The sequence below is a fragment of the Epinephelus lanceolatus genome, chromosome 4 (assembly GCF_041903045.1).
Source record: "Epinephelus lanceolatus isolate andai-2023 chromosome 4, ASM4190304v1, whole genome shotgun sequence".
Lineage (NCBI taxonomy): Eukaryota > Metazoa > Chordata > Actinopteri > Perciformes > Serranidae > Epinephelus > Epinephelus lanceolatus.
The window spans coordinates 19,706,329-19,721,879 of NC_135737.1; positions in this window are offsets into that span (position 1 = coordinate 19,706,329).

Genomic DNA, 15,551 nt, shown 5'->3' on the forward strand with positions numbered 1-15,551 from the left:
GTTGTATCACTACACAGAGGGAAGCGCCCCTTTAACTACAAAATACATTATTATAGTGAAGGAATGTGTTGCAAACTTCTCAAATCAGTCTTTTCTGCACAGCAATTATGTAACAATAAGAGAAATGAATGCAAACTTGATATCCCTGAAATGACAACATTAGCATGTCTTGAGATTGCTAGTTAATTTTCAAACAGTACAGAGGTGAAAAACAAGTTGAGTACTTCTGTATTGCATATAGAAATGGTGAAAGTACACACAATTTGTTGCTAAGTAGCATAAACCTGCAAATACGCTGGTATTTACTTTATAATTACTGCTCTTTTATGTTAAATTTGGGAAAATATCAATGTCTTTCCTGTTTTTTAATGACTCGAATACATCATTTCCCCCAGGTCCAGGGTGCATGGTATATTTGCAGCAGGTTGCACCCAACCAACAGCATAATTCAGTGCTGTACTCATGGAGTAATGCCCTGCAGTGGCGATGTCACACCCCTGTCAAGCCCAGTTTAATCCTATTACAACCACTTTCATCATCACCAAGATATCTAGATTAAATTTCCTATGTCAACAGCGATTATACTGGGAGGGCAATGGGATTGCTGAAGCATCCAGATGGGCAGAAGCAACTGGAAGTGATCAGTAATAGTATAAGTATAGATTATGTAGTTCACCACTGGCTTGGGATGCTGCATGAGCCTTTGCCCTTTCTGCTACAAATGCCTGTCAATTATCCATCTGAAGGAGTAAAAGCAAACCCATCTTCTGTTGCATTTCAAGACTACAAAAAGACTTTTTTTCATCCTTTCATGGGAGAAAAAAGAGGAAATCAGAAATCCAGAGAAAAGAGAGAAAATCTTGACCAGATGGTCCGGCCAAGATTATCCTCTAAACATGGCTTCCCAGTTTCCCTGAGCCTCTAATGGCAACACTGTCGTTTCAAAGAGGTAGAGGAGTAAACACATTCAGCTCTGTGTCAAGCAGGTCTCTCCACTGGGGGTCTGCGTGTTTAGTGTGTGTTTGCTGTAACGCGCGGTCAGGGAAGGGTTACTCAAATAAGCGTGGTTTGTCTTTTGACCCAACTGCATTGAAACACACAGCACCTCCCACACTTGTCTTGAGCTTTTTTCCCAAATCTGTGCTGTGGCTCAAATATCACTGCCTCCCCCCACAAACTGCTGCTATAGGCACAGGACGCTTCCTTGCACAAGCTTGCAGATTGTCTCATGTCTTACTGATGTGGAGACACCACCCTCACCCCCTGAGATAACCTCACCTCCTAATGTGGAGTATCAGCCACAGATTATGTGGGAAAATGTTTTTTCATAAAAGCAGGAAATGTAAAACACACACACAGTCCTCCTCCTCTGCTCGGGTGGGATTTACCTCATCCCAAGCTGCAGGACCGACCAGTTTCACTTCACCGGTGGGTGTTATTTTGACCATCTGACGGAGACAGAGAGGACGGTGTGAGGAGTGTCAGTGAGCAGGGGTAGAGTGGAGTGGTTGCCACGGTGAACGTGCTCTGTTCCACCAAGCTGGCCTCTGATTGGCCGCAGCCACGGCTGAGGGAAGGAAATTCTGCCAATTGGAAACAATTGATGTTTTGTTGCCGGGCCAAGCTGTCCTGACACAAAGCTGACATTTATTGGCAACAAGGTTGGTCCTCAGGTTTGAAAAGGTGACACCTAAAAAGAGGACTCACATTTATGGTCATTTGTGCTGCTGTTTAGATTTTTTTTCCTCCTAAACAAAGTAACAGGGAAGTAAAGTATCAATACTTTAATTTAAAAATGCTCTTTTCCCAGGTAAAAGTCCTGCATTCAGTAAAAATACAGAACGGTGAAATATATGCAATATACAGTATCCCATTTCATGTAATTATATTATTAGGTATGATATCTAATTATTTGATATTGCTGTTTCCTTGTTGTGTAGCATCATTTAACCTCCTCCGGACACCCCTCCACCATAGACCCATTTTTGTCCTTCCCTTAGGGGGTGCAGGGGATCTTTAGGAGGATATAGCAGGTCAACAGTATCAACACTGTGTTTTGGTTAGGTGTCTATTCAAACTTTTACAATTTAGAATGCATAGGGGCTTAGAACATTGTGAAGGAAGTATATGGCCATTCCAATGCTCCATTATGTCTAACAAGTTGTTGCAGCAATTTTTGGGTTGATACCATTTGGTGCTTAATTTAAGCATCTTTTCCCAAACAAGAATTGATTAAAGAAAAAAAGTCCAAAATCCCTCCAAAATACCACATTAAGACCTTCAGAAACACCATAAAAAAATCCATGTGGTTTGGTTAAAAAAACTTTTCACATTTTTTGAATTGCATTTTTCTGTGACTGGATGTCAAACATTTCTGTTTTGGAAACTGTTGAGAAACCCCCTAACTGTTAATATACCTCAGCGCGCCATATATCCTTTAAATGCCCGAGGTCGAGTTTGTGGTTGTAAAGTTTCATGAGGTCACAAAAGGTCATTTTATACAGTGATGTCCGTTTCAAAGAAATGGTCTCACTACAATAAAATAAATACAATGGGGACTAACATCATCACACATGAATAAATTTGGGCTCACTGACTCCACAAGCATCACAGTTTTCCAGTCATACCCAACTTCTGCAATTCCAATCCTGTTTAAGGACCCCAGTATGCAGAAATATTCAAATACAGAAGGCGGAAATAACACACAGGTGCTGCATGCAAATAATTGCATGGTTTTCACTCAAAACTGCATGAGAGTTGCCAGTTTTCCCTCACAAAAAGCATTGGAGCGTTATTTGACCAATCCCTTCCTGACAAGCTAGCCTGAGGTGGTTGTTACCAATGGATTCCTTACATCTGCTCATTTCAGTTGATACCAGTCTCTTCACTATAAACTCTACAGCCTCTTGAAGACAGTAATGTCAGCTGAGGACACTGGCATCCTAGCAGAGTGTGAGAGGTTAATGATGTAATGCTATAGTGTGTAAGTGATGGGCAAATAGCAGCTCATGGGCCAAGTCTATCCCTATTAGTCAAACATGTGGTATCCTGATGAGATTTCCTTGTTTGTAGTTTACTTCAAATGTTTTTTTTATTTCTCACAAAGTTACTGTAGATAACAACTGAAATAGAAGGTTCATATAAATCCCAATAAATAGGAACACTTACCATTTAATATCCTGTACCATAGCAAAGGCCTTACTGTGTTCTGGTACATGTCCAAAGGATATGTAATTTCCATAATTTCCATTTATTGTCTATGTAAACATCTGTGCAATGTATTCCGGTAGCACAGCGTTGCATTTCCAGAGAACGGGCACCTGCTTGTCGTTTGCATAAAGTGGAATCTAGGTTACTTCATGTAAATCAGGGGCGTCCAGCATGACTCACCGCCTCCAAAAACTATAGAAAAACGTTTAAACCAACCACTGTCAATCTAAAATGAAGACAGACTTAGCAATTGCAAGGCTTATAAAATGTTTTCAGACACACATTTCCCAAATAAGCCACCATGTTGGTCCAGTTTGAAATCTGGGAGCAGATTTCAAAGTGCCTGGTGGCATGCCAATCAAGCGTCTAATGCTGGAAAGCAGTGTGACCTCTCATGTCCCGAGACGTCCCTGTGGATAAATACTATTAGTCAAAGGCAGGAGGGAGTGATAGGGACTGTTAGTGAAATAATTTAAAAGTTAAGAGGTGAGGAATGTTGTTTTTTCCACTTAAACCAGCTGCCACTGTCTCCAGTGGCTAAATAAAACTAGAACTACACCCATTCTTAAATGAACCAGCAGCTGAACTGTTCACATCAATAAATAAAGAAACCTGGGTATTGATTATTGAGGGCTGCCAGCCAAATAAGTGTAGCATCAAAACCCTTGAGATAAGCAGCCAGTGCTTTTAAGTATACATATTATCATAAAGTGTACACTGCTGCAGGTTTAGTAAGATGCTGATCTTATTTATTCTTTATATAAATGACAGATTGCCTTTAAATTCAGTTGAATATGCCAAACAAAACTGTGTGCTATACATTTCTGACTTGTAATATGAAAGATTCAGGGATTATTTACATACTTTATTAAATCTGAGTAGTTCACACAAACAGATCCTCCCTGCTTTTATTAAAATCCCGTCCCCTCTATGATTTCAGGCTGTTTGAAGCTGTGGGACATGAACTTTTTGAACTTTGTGCAAAAGATGAAAAACAATGAGCTCAGCGTGCTCTGTAGAGGTTTCTGTCTCTTCTAAGTATTCTTACTTTTTATTACCGCCTTTATAACTTGGGCGTGAGCGAGAAAACGTATTCAGCAGAGATTTTTATTTCCTTCTTGCAATGTGAAACTGTAAAAAAGTTGATAATAACAGCCCTGTGGATGTAACATTAAATTAAATCTTTGTTGCGTCTGTTCTCATTTACGAGATCATGTCACACATTCAAGATGGAAAATTACAGTCACCTCAAAAACATCAAAGAATATGTAGATCTTTTCATTTAAGTCATCATTTATCACTGTAGGTTTTTTTTGTGCTGACGTGAAAAGATTTTTCCGTGTTTTACTTAAAAGGAATCTGGTGTTATTTTGATGACTGCGTCTGTGGAAACTCAGGCATGCAGTAATGCAAGGTGGCAGCATGTCCTGATGTCATTCATTAGCCGTGCATCTCAAACAGCCAGACACTGATTGTCAACTGCACATGAGTAATTGAATCGAGCGGGCGTGTTTAAACAATTGGCTCTAATTGCATTACTCTTTTGGACCATGACAACTATTGTCAAGCTGAAATTTGCCCCTTCAGCACTGCTAATTGCATATGTAAATCAGCAATATTTGGCCTCTAACAAGAGGGGAGAGTTAATGCGATAAAAAGGAATTCGCCCACTGCAGTTGATTTACAGCATGACTGGCAGGTGTCCACTGGCTGGGGTTGAAGCAGACAACTGGGATCTGTTAAACATTGTTTCATCGCTGTATCTATCAGAAGAGATCATTTCATTGGCTTTGTTTTGGTATGAAAAATTTAAGGCAGGGAAGAGAGGTCAGAAAAGGGGGAGGGTATGTATGTATTATTTATTTATTTTTGTTAATGCTGTGGTAAGCAGTTTCATTTTGGCCTAACTGGGTTTAAATCTTATTGTAAACTTAAAGCACATCTTAATTCTAGCTGTCTAAGAGATCTCTAGACTCTGTTTTCAGGCTTTAGAAAATCTAGCCTGTAACTGGAGACTTTTGCCAATCACAGGTCATTTCAGAGAGAAGGCGTTCTACAAATGCTGATGATGTGCGTGCACGTACCTTTGGTGAAAGCCTGATTTAATGGTCCAGAAACCTGCAGAGAAACTGGCTTTTCCAGTAACACAAAAAGGTAAACTTATTTATCAACAAGAGTTGAAAAGAAAGTCGGACAATAAACAAAATAAGACATGTATTCATATCAGCAAAGCATTTAAGAGATGGAGAGAAAATGTTGCTAATGGCTTAGCCTTCTGCTAACCAGAGCTTACAGTGTGTCCCACGCTGCTGCAGACCACCTTGCTTTGAGGACAACAAGCAGCAGCTCTGGAGATGGACCTCCAGTCAGCAACCACCGCAGGAACCTGAATCCAGCCAGCACAAACTCAAGCTCTGGGGAAAGCTGACAGCCCAATCAGCAAACTTTCTGTTGCTGCCATTACACAGGTTAGATCTGGTGCTGCTGTTTGCCACTAGTCCACTGTGACACTCGGTCTTTGGAGCTGCTGCCTGCTTTAGTCTCGGGGGGAAGCAGCCCACAGCAGCAGGGAGCAAGGTGGTGGAACCCAGGGGTGACCAGCTAGCTAATGCTTGTCTGATTTGTGGTCTGATGCAATGATAGACAGAGTTGGTCAGGAGGGACAACTCTATGATAATCAGGCACAAAATGTGTGAAAGATGCATGTAGGTTGTTAAATTGTTTAATTTAGATTTTAAAAAATTAGTTCATTTGTCCACACCATATATCCATTTTTCACATCGCTGATTAAATTTTATTCATTAGGAAAAAAACAACAATTACATTTCATTTATAGTTTCCATTTTTCAAAGGCTACATTTATTCAGTTCCAGTCTTCCTTTCATCATAAAAAAAAGCTTTTTGGCATCACTGATGTTAATGAATCTTCAAATTTCACTTCTGATGTACGCATTGGCAGTTATACTATTATTTCATTAAGATATAAAATGGAGTACAAAACTTTGAATTAATTCAGGAGAGGCTAATTAAAAGAAGGGCTTGCTATGTAACTTAATTTATTTGAGAAAGGCAGTGGAGGTGTGTCACATTTATCTGCCAATGCACTGAAAACTGAGAGCAGCAGTGAAAAGAAAAGTTTTAAAGTTTTACAGCAATGAGTTGATGGCCTCCCAGAGGCTGTGTTGGGTGAACGCCCTCAGTCAGCTGATGGTTTCAGGGAAAGGTACAAAGAAAATACTGTATCAACACTGAGCAGGACCTTTTTTAAAAAGTGAAATATAAATTTCAGCCCCCCTCCCAACCAAAATAATTTTCACACAGTCCCTTGAAAGCTCTAACTCCTCAGAGTGAGTTATGTGTCTCACAGGGCGGTGCAGGGAGCGTTGAGGACAACGGGGTCACGTTTCAATTTCCCTGCAGCGGTCCCTCCTCCCTCTCAATCCTGCTGTGGACTCTTCCTCATCCTCTTCCTCCTTGGGGTGTGTTGAGCAGTCCTTCACATCTGGAGCTGCAGCCATGGGGCCAAACATGGCGCCAGCCCAGCACTGAGCCAACACCACAGAAACACACACACAGAGGAACACACTCTCATCCCAGTTTGTCCCAAAATGTCATTGTGTGGTGGCACCAGAGAGTTTGCTGCTCACACTTAACTCATTATTTATGCATACAGAAGTTCTGAAGTACTGGATGTACAGTTGTTTCAGTAAAGCAAGGTTTTCACGTGGCTTGCCAAAGCAGGAGAAAGAGTCACTCCACTTTAAAAATCCTTCCTACTGAAGTGCCCTTAAAAGCTTCTTAAATTAATCCTGAGAAATTAACATAAGCAGATACCATTCCTTTCTCATTGAGGCAGGGCAGACCCTCATGCATGTTAATTGTTCACAGCTTTTATAATCCAGTCTTCCACATGTGGGACCTGATCCAGTCTGCCTGTTTCTGATTAAGAATCAGCCACGTGGGACGGGAGATGCTGAGAGAGGGATCTGTGGTACATTTTTCTGGGTTTGCTGGATCCAAAACTATTGTCTTGATTGGCCGGCTGAAACTTCGCTGTCATGCTCAGAGTTGTGATTATTGCTAATTTTCCCAGCTGAATGAAAATAATACATGCCAAATACAGCTGGGTAATTACATCTGTGGAAAAGGCGGGCAACAGGGAGAACAGATCAGGATTGGTTGATTACTCCTCATTTTGAGGGAATATTTTGATCCAACACCACCCTAAAACCTTAAAACTCTAGTTTTGTGCTTTCATGGGATTCCATTGTTCGGGGACAATGTCCATATTTGTATAACTCTAAAAATAGAAAATGTAAAGGCAAAAAAACTCTGGCATGATGGTTACCACATACTTGCCCTCAGGATATTCATGTCAATACACTTTCTCTTTTTACAACCCTATCGCCACAAAAAATGTTGGCATTGTAAGTTTCTGCAAACCACAGATATGTAACATATGTATGTTATTATGTAGAGGGTACCTTTAAACTTAATGTTTCAATAACGCTGTGGTTAATGTTATGTTTCAGCATAAAAAACACTATGTTATGGTTAGAGAAAAAAAAAGTCATGTTTTGGCTTAAAATATGGTTTGGGTGGCACGATCGCTGCTGGAAACGCTGCTAATTTCTCGCTAAAAACATCTAATTTGGTGGCAGAATTGCTGATGACAATGCTGCAGATGTTCCGCCAAAAAACACCTAGTTTTGGTGGCACAATTAAGGCTGGAAATGCCCCTGATGTCTCACAAAAAAGACATGCAATTTTAGTTGTAAAACTGACGCTATGCTGGAAATGTCGTTGATGTTCCACTGAAAAAATACCTGGTTTTAGCAGCACAATCACCACTGGAAATGCTGCCAATGTCTTACTAAATAAAACTAGTTTTGGTGATACAATCGCTGCTGGAAATCCCATTGATGTCCTGCTCAGAACACTTAGTTTTTGTGGCACAGTTGACTCTGAAGATGCCTGCTGATTTCCCCCTAAAATACACCCAGTTTTGGTGGCACAATCAACTCTGAAACTTCTGCCGAGGTCTAAAAACACAACTGGTTTATTGGTCTCTCCACTGTTGGAACAGTTGTCTGGAGCTTGGCAACCATCTCGCCTAGATGTCACACTATCCACCATCCCCTCCATCGCCCAATGACAAAGTCAGCTCATACATGTAATCTGAACTACGTCACTTTAGAAACATTGATATAACATGTGCGAATCATACAAATGTAACATATACGAGGTTTGCAAAAATGTACGATGCCAACATTTTCTTATGGCGACTGGGCTGCTCTTAAGCATGGAGACAGAGGAGAAAAAAAGTACCCTAAAGCAGAAATACCGTAAAAGCTGTCAATTAATTCCATGCTTAAGTTGTCTAATGATCTAAACATATTGACTTACAACACGTTTATTGAGCAGTTCAGTCAGTTTTACAATATGTTTACTGGCAAAAGGCTTCGACGGATGATCATGTGATGACACCTCAGCCAGCTCCATTCATAGACTGTGAGATGCATTTGAAGCTCAAAAAAGCTCATAAGCAACCTCTGAAAAATTAGAATGTTTTAGCCCAAAAAACTTCTGAAATTAACTGACTTATCTTATTTTATAATCTTTTTCTATCCTTTTCTCAAAACATATCACAACCAAGTTAATGCAAACCTTTCTTTTTAAATGAAAGCCCTTGAAAACTTGCTGCTTTGCTGTGTTTTGCTTTGACTGTGTAGATGTGGTTTGTTTGAGGTATTGCAATTCAAATGTTGCAAAACTCTGATTGGTGCACAGGATCATGTGACATCACCCTTTTCTTATAGAGTCCCGCCCACCTCAAACCACTGAGAAAAGCAAGGAAAAAGAACAAAAATACATAAATCTCACATGTGAAATAACCATCACTGTTCTAACTTTGCCAGAAAATGCTTATTTCATGTGAACAAACTGGTTAAGAAAATAGTTTTTAGGCTAATTAAACATGCAGTCTGTTGATGCCTGGCCTGTGGCCCCTGTGGTCTCCTGCTTTATGGCCCCTGGCTGTAGTCTGCATGCTGAAGCAGACCACGCTGCAGGTCTTGGGGTGATGGAAGATGAAGAATATGATCATTAGGCTGTGCTGTTTTATATTGATGGGTCCGGAGGGAGCCCTCCATCACTGACAAGGCCGTCTGTCCTGTTGTGCCTCCGCTCTCAGTCAGTGTGTCGGGTTTCAAGCACATGGAGTGGATTAACTATATGTGGCACTTTACCGGGGCGACGTCCACCACACCCTGACTAAGCAGTGGCTGGTTTGTCAGGAGGTCCTGCTTTGTTTTCTCTACAAACACAATGTACATTTAAGACTTGTTGTTGCAGGATGGTGCCCATTTACTGCAGCTGAGGTCACTGTTGTAAAACAGTCTGAGGAATGTTGCTGGAATGTGGCACCTACAATAGAGGGGAAAAGTAATTTAATTAGGAGGAGAGCATGGCTTATATATTGAGATTTTACTTTTGTAATGTAGTTTTAATGTAGGTCACATGAGGCAGCGGAACAAGCTGTAAATCCAACACTGATATGTTTCTAAAGTTTATGGCAAATTTATGCTGGTGCTGAGCAGGTTGTGTACAGTTGTCGAATCCAACCTTTTTTCATTAAAAAAAAGCTGCCTTTTGTTGGGACCCAGTGACCCAGTGGACATAGTACAGTCATAGTCCATCCCCTAATGTCAGCCCCCCCCCCCACCACTCCCCACCCCCCAAGCTGACATTGGGCAAGCCATGGTACACCCTGGACAGGTCATTCATGCTCACATTGTCACCTACGGCCAATTTAGAGTCACCAGTTGACCTAACCTGCATGTCTCTGGGCTGTGGGAGGAAGCTGGGGTAACTACAGAAGGCCCACACAGACACAGACAGAACATGCAGGCTCTGCACAGAGGAGCTCCCCCACCCTGGGTTCGAACCAGGCACCCTCTTGCTGTGGGGTGACAATGCTACCCACTGCTGCAGCCCCTTTCATGTTACACACAGTTGTTTGATCAATATTTAATATAGAAATATTGATAAATACTGAGTTAAAGCCATCGATTTGATTGCTTCCTCGATATTTATTAATGAAATTACATCATTTTGTGAAGCCATCAGTTTAGCGCCCTCTTTTTAAACTGGCCTCATGGCAAATTGTAAAATTTCTAAAGAAAAAATCCTAAGCACAATACATATGTGAGTGTTAAACATAGCTGATCCATCCAGAGGGAAATACATCAAAGGGATTAAAGTGCAGGGTCAGCCATAGGACTGTGTGTGTTTTGCTCAAGGACACTTCAGAAATCCTGTGACACTTGGAGCTTGAGTGTGTACATTGTGCATTTTGGACTGCACTCAACATTCCTGCTTTTTTAATATATTGTAGTGATTGCAGAGTCTTTTGTGTCATTGCCAAAGCTGCTCAACATGATTCACACATTCCACTTGTATAGATGCAGACTTTTACAGCCAAGGGAAGAGTAAAACATTAAACCACGTTCAACAGTCGAACAACTCAGGGACTTTCGGCCCACACCGTGAGCCACCAGTGATAAACCACTGGAGCCATTTATTAACACAACATCAGTGAGCTTCTCCCCTTCAAAGAATGCTTGGCTGCAGGCCCAGAGCCTGGACACAATGGAGCTGAAACTGCAAGGTGCTCTCCCACCCTTTACCACATTTTTTTTAAAGTCAAATTAGATAAAACAAGAGTTTCTGCAAAACTCCCATGATGAAAGGGGGAGGTGATGAAGCTGTGAGAGCTGGTGAGTGTGTCAGGAGACAACAGCAAAACACCAGGTGTCCAGTTTCAAGTCATTTAGCAAACTGAACTCTGCCTGCTTGGCCTAAAACCAGTCAGCTGTTGTACAAAGGTAAACAGCACAAACTGCTCTCCAAACATTTTAGAGGGTCAGTTCACCCAAATTACTAGATATATTATCAGCTGCCTCTCGTAGTAATGCAGATAGTTTTGAAGGTCTTGAAATTTTGAAAAGATTTCTGCCACCAGTGATGGATGTTTTTTGTTTTTCTTTGGTGTGATACATACCTTTTAGGTTACATTCCATTGTATTGGGGTCAGAAATCACAGAATCAAATACCGTAAAGGAATAGTTTTCGATGATTGCTGAGGAGATTGATACCACTTGGTAAATATGAAGCTAAAACCAGTGACCTCTTAGCTTCGCACAAATACTGGAAACAGCAGGAATCGGCTAGCCTGGCTTTGTCCATTGGTAAAAAAAAAAAAGACACCTACCAGCACATGCAAACGTTAGAAATGAACATTATATCTTTTTTTCATTTTTTTCATCTGCACAGAATTGTTACTAAAAATTACACATTGTGGTTTTGGGGAGCTTCAAAAGTCCTGAGATAGCAACATGATCTGATCCCTTCTTATCATATTTTGACGTTTGGGCCCCTCTGCATCACTATGATGATACAGTAATGTGCAGCCTTTTGCATTGTATCTTGATGCTGAAGGGGTCGGTAGTTAGGTTCAGGCAGCAAAACTTTTCCTTAAGTGTTGGGAAAACATCTTGGTTAATGTTAGTCATGCAAGTCAACTCGCTTGACTTATGACCGACTTGACAAAATAACTCGATGTGGACTTTTAATTTTACACAGGACACAAACACCAGTCTTGTAGTCTTGTGGGATGTTGTATGCTGTAAAGCCCTGTGAGGCAAATTGTGATTTGTGATATTGGGCTTTATAAATAAAATTGACTGATTGATTGATTGATTGTAGGTCAAAGTCCTGTGCTTGTTGGACCTATCCATCTCCCCATCCACCCACCCTGCCTAAGCAGACTTTCATGCTCTTTATACTACATCTGTTGCTCTGACTGTCTAATGATGACATGGATGGGTTTACTATGGAGTTGGTTAAAGCCTGGTGTGTCTCATACAGATGCTAAAGAATGCCCTGTGCTTCCATATCTGACGCCGAGGGCAACTGAATGAGTAGCAGTTTTTGACACCCTGGGAATGAGACCAGGATTTATTTGGACAGAGCCAGGCTGTCTGTTTCCCCCTGAGTCCAGTCTTTGTGCTAAACTAAGCTAAGCTAAGCTAAGCTAAGCAGCTGCTGTAACTTCATATTTATACAGACATAAGAATGATTTCAATCTCTTGTATTTTTTTTTTCATTTGAATTCTGTCAAACCTATCTTAAATTTAGGTTCTCACCTTCACTTCTCATGAAGCCGCAGCTGTGGGGAGAGTGCGAAAACCACCAAAGTTTTGCCTGATAATTTACAAAAAACACACAATAAGATCTGGGCTGATTTAGTTTCAGAAAAGAGAAATGAGCAGGACCGAATCCAAATGACAAAACAAAAAACTGGGAAACCATTTTGCCTAAAGAGCAGTTTGCTGCCTGCTTACAATCCAAGATATACATTTTTAATAATCAGTAGTAAAGATGGAAATGAGCTGATCAACACTGAAGAGGAGTTTTCACATTCTGTAGCTCCAAAAGGACGAAAATTATGTCTTTTTCACTTTCCTGTCTATAACCCCTCTCCTCCACGTCTCCACACTGCATACATAATAACAGCATAGACTCAGTAAAGCCGACTGAAAATAGATAATGATGCGTTATCACAGTCACTGAGGCTGTACAATATGTAACGCTGCCAGTCCCCTGAAGAAAACGTCAGCGAGGATGTCTCACGTCACTTTAGATGTGGCTCCGCTCTGCTCTGGTAATATTAGCGCTGTCTTATCAAGTCCTATACGTCTGTAACAGTGTCACACTGACATGATGCACATGTGAAAGAGGGCACAGCTAATACTCTGCTGGCGTGGGAGCTTTGAAACCTGCTTATGAGTGACTCAGAGATGCTTATCTTTAGTCTGCAAAGTAAAGTAAAGATGAGGTCATTCACATATTGGAGTCTTACTTCTGCAACAGTGAATCTTGTGGGGCTTTAAAGAAGCGTTAGTTTTGGATTTATTCACAGAAGGCTTGAGATGTGTGTCTGAGATTTCTGCCTCCAAGATGGAAGTGAACATATTCTCATTTGAGGGGCTTGCAGCACTGAAATAGGCTGATGATATTAAAATACAACAGCGACTTGCCATTTTGTAAACAGTGTCTGGATTACTGTGAACAATCCACAGAAATGAGATGCTGCTTGTGAAATTGTTGAATGCATATTTTCAATATTTTGAGCACCACAAACTGGGTGGAGGCAGATACCTCAAAACCTCAAGAGATAAAACCAAAAGGCCAGATACAACTAGAGGTTTGTGTTGTTGTTGTAGAGATTTGTGTGATTCGTTAGACTGTTTTTCTGAAGCATTTATTAAGGCTTATACATTTTTGATTATTAGGTTTTTGTTTTGGGATTAACAGTATTTTCTTTTACCTTCTCCTGTATGTTTTCTGCTGTACAGATGTGCCAAATAAAGTGGCCACTGAGTGTAATGCCACTACAACAAGCATAATTAAATTAAATGTACAAAAAGAATAGTTTTTAATCATTTACATCGGATACAGATTTTGAATCTAACAGGGCAACAGAGCCATTATGCTTTATCAGGTGTGAACTCAAGTCTTACGACTTGGACTTGAGTCAGACTTGAGTCACACATCGGATAACTTGAGACTCAACTTGGTAAAATCACAACAGCCGCACAACCTGACTTGGATTTTAACACCAGTGACTTGTAACGTCACTTGGACTTGAGTCGTTTGACTTGAAAACACTTGATACCTTCCCCCAAGCCAATTTGGGAGGGGAAACTTAAAGACATATTTTTCAATATGAGATGAGTTAAAATTAGTAAGACAGGACAAAGGACAAAGAGCACATAATGACTTGTTTAGGACTCAAAACTCAATGCTAAGGACTCGGACTTGTTCCTACCTCTGTGCTTTACTGCCATAATACTTTTGTGCTTTACTGCCAGTAATGATAATAATAATAAACTTTATTCATAAGGCCTTTTTTAAGAAATACAAACAACAATAGAAATAAAATAAAGATAAAATACCATCACTAAAGCAGAGAAGCAAAGTTGGCAACTAATAGAGTGAGCCAGTAAACCCGGAACTCCGTTAGCGCTTTTAGCACTTCTGGTTCTCTCGTCTAAAAGTCAATAGGTTTCTTGAATGGGATTTTGGTAAAACGCCTCAAATAAGGTCTGTGGTTAACAAAAGCTTAAGTGAGTTTCAGGTTTTGTTCTACGACATAAAACACATCAGTAAATACCCTACTTGTGAATTTTGAAGCTTTTACATGTCGTAAAAAAGGCGGTTGCTAACAAGTTGCTCAATACGACTACAAACCCTGTTGGGGACATTAATGTCATCACCCCCAAACAGGCGACAGTGCTGGCAGTCCACCATTACAGCTTCTTATTTAGCTTAAACAGTCCAATTTCCCCATTATACAATGTTTTTAAAATAAAGCGGCCGAAATCAGTTGAAAGCTTAGTGGCGGTGACGTCAAGAGTCATGCGACCGTGGAGTAGTCACGTAGTCCGTTAAAGCCTAACGTTAGCTTTTTACTTCTGGCGATCGCATTTAAGCTTCAAATGCGGTATGAAAGGTGTTCATATGTGAAGATTAACTCACTGAACAAAATCTGTAAGTATCATAAACTTGTGTTAGCCACAGAGCTTATTTTCTGACATAATCCAAAACGCAATGCAAAAATCACATTCACTTTCTCTTCTGGGAACCAGCGCGATGCTAAACTTCCGGGTTTTGACGTCAGCCCTGGCACACTCTATTACCTTGTAGTTTACACTGAAGTATATCGAATCAAACAATTAAAATGATACTAATACATTATACTTATATTTTTTTTTTTTCAAGGCACTCAAGACGCTTTACAAATTCAGGGACACACAAAAAAACAGACAAGCAAGAGAGCAAATAAGGGATGAGGAGAACAAACTGTCAGTGATTGTAAGCAGCGTCGAACAAGTGAGTCTTGAGTGATTTTTTGAATATGGAGAGAGAGGGAGAGTCTTGGATGGGTTTGGGGAGTGAGTTCCAGAGGGTGGGAGCAGGAATGGTCCAGGTGGGGGGGCGACAGGAGGTTGGCATCGCCAGGGCGGAGTGTGTGGGTGGGAGTGTGATGATGGAGGAGCTCAGACAGGTAGGGTGGGGCCTAGTTATCGAGGGCTTTGTATGTTATGAGGAGGATTTTGAAGTGAATTCTCTGTGGGATGCTGAGCTATTGGATCTTATGGAGAACGGGGGTGATGTGGTCATGGTTGTGAGAGTGGGTGAAGAGTTATGGATATACTGGAGCTTATTGAGGGTTTTTGAAGATGAGCGTTAGAGTAGACTGTTGCAGTAGTCCAGAC